Raw genomic sequence first — 8391 nt, 5'->3', positions numbered from 1 at the left:
CCTTCTAGATATGAACCGACGCAGGGCAAGTATGTAATGTTCTTTAGAAAGTTCACTTACGGCTTCTAAATGGACACACTTGTATCTCAGGCATATAAAGAGGCACAAGTAACATTTTGTTATTTTACATCCGCGACCGCGGCGGTCTGCAATGAGGTAGGGCCCTCCATAGTCAACTGATACAGTAGAAAATGGAAAGTCCGGAACTAGGCGCTGAGAAGGAAGTGTGCCCATAATGTTGGACATGGTTTTACCACAGTGTCGCCTGCAAGTGACACATTTGCGAGCTGTGCGTCGAGCCAGGTCCCTACCGGATACTGGCCAGAACTGCTCACGAACAGATGCTAATAAAAGCTGGGGCCCTGCATGTAAAAGGCGTCTGTGTTCATATGTGAAAATTAATTGTGTTAGAGTGTGTTTAGCACATAAAAGTATAGGATGTTTCTGTGAATATTCTAAGTTAGACTTATCGAGCCTCCCCCCTACTCTCAGAATGTTCTGAGAGTCGATGAATGGATTTAAGGGAAGTAAGTTTGACTTTGAGTTAATAGGTTTGTTACAAAGAAGTGATTTGAGTTCCTGTGGGAATGACTCCTTTTGTGAAAGTTTAACAAGTGTTAGTTTAGCAACTTCTAATTCCTCTACACTAAATGGTCCCCCCTTATGGGATTGATATTTACATTTGATATTTATAAAACGTTGTACATATGCCATGGTGTGCAGCAATCGTTTATAGTTTGAAAATCTGGAAAAATCTATGGTGGAAGAGATTGGTTTTGTAGTTATGTGTAATGACGTTATCTTTGACTCTGGAATGTTATGTATTTCTTTGTCTTTAGCTAAGGTGGGCCACTCGGACTCCGGTAGTAAAATGAAGGGAGGTCCATGCCACCATAGCTTGGATGAATGTATGAATTGTGGATCTAGTCCTCGTGATGCTAGATCAGCTGGATTGACTTCCGTAGGGACGTGATGCCAGGTGGACTCTTTAGTTAGCGATTGGACTGCAGAAACCCTATTAGCAACGTAAGTTTTAAGCTTGGATGGACAAGTGTTTAGCCAAGCCAGAACAACAGTAGAGTCAGTCCAGAAAGTGATACGATGTATGGGTTTTCGAAGTGCTGAGCGCACAGTGTCGCATAAGCGAGCAGCTAATAAGGCACCACACAACTCTAGCCTAGGAATACTTGTCGTTTTTAAAGGAGATAAGCGAGATCGCGCGCATAAGAGGTTGGCGGAGGCCTCACGAGATGCACTGACGATTTTGACATAGATGCAAGCACCATATGCAACTTGTGAGGCATCACTGAAGCAGTAAAGCTCGATGTATTGTGAAGAATGTGGCACCACATTCCTGGGAATTGTAAGAAATTTTAAATGATTGATATTACTGATAAAGCGTTCCCATTCCTGACGTTCATTTTCGGGAACAGGTTCGTCAAAAGATAGTTTGAGAGACCACAGTTTTTGTAAAAGAGCCCGTGGCTTTACAGTACATAATGATAGAAGCCCTAAGGGGTCAAAGATTTTAAATGTGTCTGACATGATGGAACGCTTGGTCACAGCACTGCATGAAGATGTATCAATGTCAATGTTGTAATGTAATGTGTCAGTGCTGGGGTTCCAACCTAATCCTAGGATCTGGCGTGATTCACTCAGTATTAAACTATTTTGATCTAGATTTTTATGTTCAGAATTTAAAATAACTTGTGAGTTAGAACGATATTTACGCAAATTAAAACAACCAAATTTTAGTTTCTCGGATACAGAGTTTTTGATATAGAGCAGATCATCCTCCGTGTCTGCTCCGCATAGCAAGTCATCGCAATAAAAATCCTTTTGTATTATTGATTTAATTGAGAGGTCATCACACTCTTCACCAAGCTGCCATAAGCATCTGGCGGCGAGATAGCTAGAACTAGCAAGGCCATATGTGACGGTATTAAGTGTTAATATTTGGATAGGTAGATTCTCTCTCTCTCGCCATAATATTCGCTGTAAGCTACGACACGATTCATTAAGGGCAATTTGACGGTATTGTTTTTCAATATCACCTGACAGTACATACTTGTAATGGCGAAAGCGTAGCAAAATGTTGAAGAGAGGGTCTTGGATGTTTGGGCCTATCATTTGCAGATCATTAATGGAGAAGCCGGAGGTGGTTTTAGCTCCCCCGTCAAAGACCACACGTAGCTTCGTGGACTCACTGTTATGTTTAAGAACAGCATGATGTGGTAGGAAGTAGGAATCTAATAAGCTTACGCAACTTGATTCTATAGTGAGATGACCGAGCTCATGATATTCTTTAATGAAGTTAGAATACATTAGTTTTAAATCAGGATTTTGATTAAGACGTTTTTCTAAATTAAGAAAGCGTTTACGTGCCATGTGGTAAGAGTCGCCTAAACAATCCCTAGAAGCAATTAAGGGCAGGCCAACGGAAAATCTGCCATTGTCTAGGCGACGAGTATTATTTAAAAAATGATGTTCGCTTTCAGTAAGAAGAATAGATTGTGGCTTGTTAGAAGTCGGAAAGTCTTCAATTTCCCAAAATTTTGCAATTTGTGATTCTAAGTTATTATCATTATTAATGACATGGTTACAATGAACTTGCTTGGGTAGAAGACTAACCGGCATAGGCCCAGATATAAGCCAGCCCAACTTTGAACTATGAAGAGTTGGTTGGTGACGACCTAATGTATGCTGATCAGTCCCCAATAGATCCCAGAATATATCTGCGCCAAGGAGGACATCTATTGGGGATGGCTGATTGAAAGAGGGGTCCGCCAATTGAAAGGAAGATGGCAGAATAAGATGTGAGCTAACCTTGCGTTTAGGAAGGTTATCTGTTATATGAGGAAGCACTAAAAAATCATGATGTTGAGCAAATGTACCTTGTTTTGCTTTGATTATTGCAGTACACCGCTCTGGAATGATGCTTAGGTTGGTATCACCAATGCCTAATATACTAGTAGCTTGAGATGGTTGGGAAGCCAGTTGAAGACGTTGTCTTAGACCGACAGTGATAAAAGAAGACTGACTTCCGCTGTCTAAGAGTGCCCGTGCAGTTTCTAACTTATTTGTATGTGGGTTAAGGATGTCAATCAATGCCGTAGATAGCAATACCTCAGATGAAGTCCCTATTGACATGACTGTAGGGTTCACCTGAGTTGTTCCCTGCTGGCTGTCAAATGAAGAGCCAGGGGTATGATGCGAAGACGATAATGAAGAAGGTGTAGATGTGTCTGTGTGTTTGTGCAATGTGGTGTTGTGACGCCCTTTACATACGCGACAGTTTCCCAGGCGGCAGCGAGTGACGTCATGATCTGGACGCAAGCAGTTGTGGCAGAGTTTGAACTTGGTAACTTGAGCCCACTTCTCGTCAGTGGAGAGACTCTTAAAGACTTTGCAGTCAAAGATGCGATGTTTACCCTGGCACACAACGCACAGCCGCTTCGTATCCCTTTCAGCTGAAATCACAAATGACTTAGTGTAAGTTTCATGTTTAGGAACTGTTGTAAATGGCTTAGAAGAATGCTTGGGTTGCTTGTCTCGCTTAGATCTATACATTGCTTCCAAGACATCACCTCGAGACTTGAGAAAAGATTTAAAATCCTCAAGTGTTGGAAAGTCTGATAACGTGCCTCGATATTCCTCCCACTTAGTGAAAGTGACAGGATCTAATTTAGTGGAGGCCATGTGTATGATGATGGTGTCCCAATGTTCAGTAGGTTGACCCAATGTTTTGAGTGCCCGAAGATTTTTAGTTATATGATCGCTAAGAAACCTGAGAGACCGGTCGGACTCCCTCAGTAAAGGTTCAATATTGAATAATGCATGAAGATGATTATAAGTAAGCTGTCTTTTGTTGTTATATCGTTCGCATAGAATACTCCATGCCTCCTCATAGTTGACACTAGATATTTGAAGATTTGATATGACTCTTGATGCTTCACCCTCAAGATAAGAACTTAAATAATGAAACTTATTGACAGGATCAATTACCTTATTGTTGTGAATAAGAGAGGTGTAGGTATCACGGAACTCCAACCATTTGGAAAAGGATCCATCGAATTTGCTGATGTGGATCAATGGAAGTTTGAAACCGAGTGTCTCAGAGTGACCAGAGCAGCTATGACCATGACAGGAAGGTGAAGGAGGCGTGACATGTTGAGGAGTGTCAGGTGCTTTAGACAGGCTTAAGATATGCTGTGCTGTAGCAATAACATAGTGGAGACTGTCCTCAATTGCATCTCTCTCGGACAGCTCGCTACTGAGATTGCTTGCATTCAAGACTTCAATGCGACTTTGAACTTGATCAAGTTTGATGCGCAACTCCAAGTACTTGTCTAATTTCAAATTTAATTCGTTACACTGGACAGAGGTTAAGATAGTTTGGTCAAACTTTTCCAAGAAGTTAGAGAATTTGGTAATTTGGCCTTTCATTGAGCTGCGCTTTAATTTAAGCTCCGCAAGCTCGGTGTCAATGATGCTCGATTCTGTCTGCGACATTTTTGTGCGGTGATACTGCTTATAAAAAGGAGGAAAATATATTGAAATACAAGTACTTGGAGTGGCAAATTAGATAAAGCGTTAATGTTAAACGTTATTAAGTAAAAATTGCGAACGGCTTACGCTCCTTGTATGAAGGTTGGCGGATGCTTGAAGCCAGCAGCGCGCTGCGCAGGCCGGCGAGGCTAGTAGCAAGTAGCAACGTAGCGACGGCGTGCTGGGCAGCAATACTGGCTTGACCCGGCCGAGGTAGCATGCGAGGGCGTGGGTGTGATGCAAAAACGTGCACGTGCTCGATAATTATCACTGGAAAGCGTGCGAAATGCGTATTATAGCACGATGCAATGCAAGCACACAAACCCCGTTGAAAGGAAAGGGAAATAGGGACCTCTTAGTTAGTTGCAAAATTATGTCAACGTGTTAGCGTAGATACGAAGGCAGTTAAAATAAACAAGTTGAAGGCGTGTTATAGGTGAAATAAGACATAAATGGGCACAACACACAGAAAGATGCTATGAAAACTTGGTGCTAGGTTACCTTAGTTGGCCGTGCACGTGGTGCGGCGCAAATGAAGAGGTTAGTTACTTGATATAGACGAGCAAGTAAAAACCTAGTTATGATGTAAATTAGACGATGAATGCCCCACCCAACGAAGAGCTGAAATTAAATGATGTAGCACACACGCGAAACAATGATTAGGAATAGGAAAGAAGGAAACAAACAATGGCTCACGGAACGACACGCTCCTTATTGGGGTCCAGCGATGGGGACCCGACGAAGGCAGGCAGCGCGGCCACGTGGCGTAGCGTTGCGGTGGTGGCTATGATGCTACGATGGATGAGCCGTCACGCTTCTTCTTTGTAGTCCAGCGATGGGGACTCGATGTAGCCAGCGAAGCGTTGGCGTGGTTAAGAAGATGGCGGCGTGGCGACTTCCTATAGCACGAGCTCTAACGGGGGCGCCAATTGTACAAGCTTGCTATTTTATTTTACTTATACTTAAATGACGTGTGCGCACGCTGTCGTCGCTGGGCGGAATGGGGCCGAGGTAGGGTCGCGTGGCCGGATGACGCCGGATGACGCCGCGACCCCCGCTCCTCGTCACTTCCCCGGCATTGCGTTCCGTTCCTCGTATTGCGGCGCGAACAGTTAGTGATATTATTGTTACAGGTTTCCAAATTAATGTTGGAGGGAGTTGTACTGTATGTAGTTTTGATTACTCCTTATGTCAAGTCTTGCGGGTATCTATTCAGTAATAAACCAGCATTGAAGCAAGGCGGTTGTTTTATTAAGCTCCGATATATCATAAAACCATATTCAATACATTGGAAAATTTTAGCGATGAGAAAGGGATTTCCTTTGAAAAATATTATTTCAGTTGCTACGGATGGCGTTCCGGCTATGACAGGGTGCCATAAAGGCTTCATAGCGTACTTAAAAAATAAAATTTCAGATGTCCTTGCTGTACATTGCGTTATTCATAGACAACATTTAGTAGCTAGAAACTTAAGTGAAAAACTATTTCAATCACTGCAATTATGTCATCAAAGCAGACAATACAATCCGCAACAGCTCTTTGAATGATAGATTATTTCATCAGCTTTGTGTTACTAATGACGAGGATTTCAACCGTTTGTTGTTTCATACTGAAGTTCGTTGGCTATCAAGAGGCAATTGTCTGACTCGATTTTACAACCTGTTTGACTCTGTTATAGAGTTCTTGGAAACTAAAGATACAGAATTGAAAGACAAGCTCATAACATCAAAGAATGATATAGCTTACATGATAGACCTGTATAAATTGTTCAACGACATTAATCTCCAACTGCAAGGCGATAAACTAAATTTAATTAAAACAATAAACGTCGTTGCTGCTTTCGCAGCCAAACTGCTTCTACACAAAAAGAATCTGGGCAGACGTGAGTTTCACAATTTCCCAAATTTATCAGTATCATGCAGTAACGACGAATTGTTTGCCTACTGCCAACATTTGGAAAACCTTCACATTGATTTCACAGAACGATACCAGGACATTTTGAAATTGGAAATACCAGACTGGGTGTTAGATCCGTTTTCAAATGTCAACACAGCAATGTCACCTCAGCTGGAAGAAGAGCTTATAGAATTGACAACAAACGAGAAAATAAAAATCAAGTTCAAAAATGGTTACCAAGAATTTTGGCTATAAAAACCGATCCCGCAATTGTACCCAGGATTGTGGTCAATCGTTCAACGATTCTTGATAGCATTCCCATCGTCATATTTGTGTGAACGTGGATTTAGTGCTGTGACAACATTGCTTACTAAAAAGAGAAATCGTTTACTTGTTACCGAACGTGGCGACTTGCGACTGTTCGTGAGTAAATTTGAACCTGATATTAACAAACTTATTAAACAGTATCAGATTCATCCATCACATTAGTTTTTATTTAACGATTGATTATTTTAGTTATATTTTTAATAAAATATACTCTGTTTTAATACCATAAAATTGCGTTTCAATAATCATTCTTATTGGCAGGTGGAGCCCGTAAGAGTGAACTTGAGACTTAAGCGCCGTTGTATATTACCTACTGCGCTCAGGTTTTAAGTTGCGGGTTATAGTAAAAGTTTCGTTAAGAATTCTCCGTTACTATACATACATATACATTATATACATATATAGGTCACAATAATTAATTAAACTAATTTGAAGTTTTAGTGGTTTTTAAATAGGTGAAGAAACGGGGGCGCTAAAAAAATATTTATTCTCAAAGTGGGCAGTAGACAAAATAAGTTTGGGACTCTCTGCTCTTGGCCAAAAACTTTTCGGCTATGCACCGCAAAGAAAAGACCTGATCAGTACATCCCATTCCTATATTTTGTCATCAGTTTCATTCCTGACTCTATTAATCAATACCTTAGCATAGAATTTGCCGACGACGCTAAGCAGGCTTGTACCACGATAATTTTTGCAGTCCAGTTGTGACCCTTTTCCTTTGTAAAGTGGCACTATAACAGCCTTACACCGAACTTTTGGTACTCGGCCGCTTCTCCAACACAAATTGAAAAGGCAGTACGACTGTCTAGCTACGACGCCTTTTCTGCTTTTAGCATCTCGACCGACACTCTATCATACCCAGCAGCCTTACCCGCTTTCATACTCTTAAGTGCTTCCACAATTTCGAACATTTCAATTTCGCCTTCCATCTCATTCTATATTTCTTCGCTATAGCAGAAATCTTATATCTATATCTAATATTAGATATATGCCGTGTGGTTCCCGGCACCATTACACAAAAGAATAGGACCACTCCATCTCTTTCCCATGGATGTCGTAAAAGGCGACTAAGGGATAGGCTTATAAACTTAGGATTCCTCTTTTAGGCGATGGGCTAGCAACCTGTCACTATATGAATCTCAGTTCTATCATTAAGCCAAATAGCTGAACGTGGCCATTCAGTCTTTTCAAGACTGTTGGCTCTGTCTACCCCGCAAGGGATATAGACGTGACCATATGTATGTATGTATGTAATATTAGATATAACTCTGAAATAAGTTATCTCAAAAATAGAGAACATTCAATGGAAACAAAAGTATCATTAATGCAAAAAGCTTTTGATAAATAAGTTAATATATATGATGATTTAAAGTAAACATCATCCACTTAAATTATAAAACTTTACATTTAGATAGTTTAGAGAATAAAACTCATATAGTTCTAAGTCAAATGAACACTCTGTATCAAATTCTAAATAACTTTCGAACCATCTACAACTTTGTACAAGAATTAGAAACAACAATTGCTTTTAGCAAACTTCACACATTATATGCATCAATAATAAACTCTACAGAGTTAGTTGACATTTTAACTGAAGTAGAAAAACAATAACGTTTATAT

At 40.6% G+C, this 8391-nt stretch overlaps 1 pseudogene; it reads left to right on the top strand.

The window, feature by feature from the left end:
* Window positions 1-3978: 3978 nt before the first annotated feature.
* Window positions 3979-7064, top strand: LOC106141560 (protein FAM200A-like; annotated as a pseudogene).
* Window positions 7065-8391: the final 1327 nt, after the last annotated feature.

The sequence above is a fragment of the Amyelois transitella genome, chromosome W, assembly GCF_032362555.1.
Source record: "Amyelois transitella isolate CPQ chromosome W, ilAmyTran1.1, whole genome shotgun sequence".
NCBI lineage: Eukaryota > Metazoa > Arthropoda > Insecta > Lepidoptera > Pyralidae > Amyelois > Amyelois transitella.
Note: the sequence above shows the minus strand (reverse complement) of the source record. Positions and strands in the feature narration are given on the sequence as shown.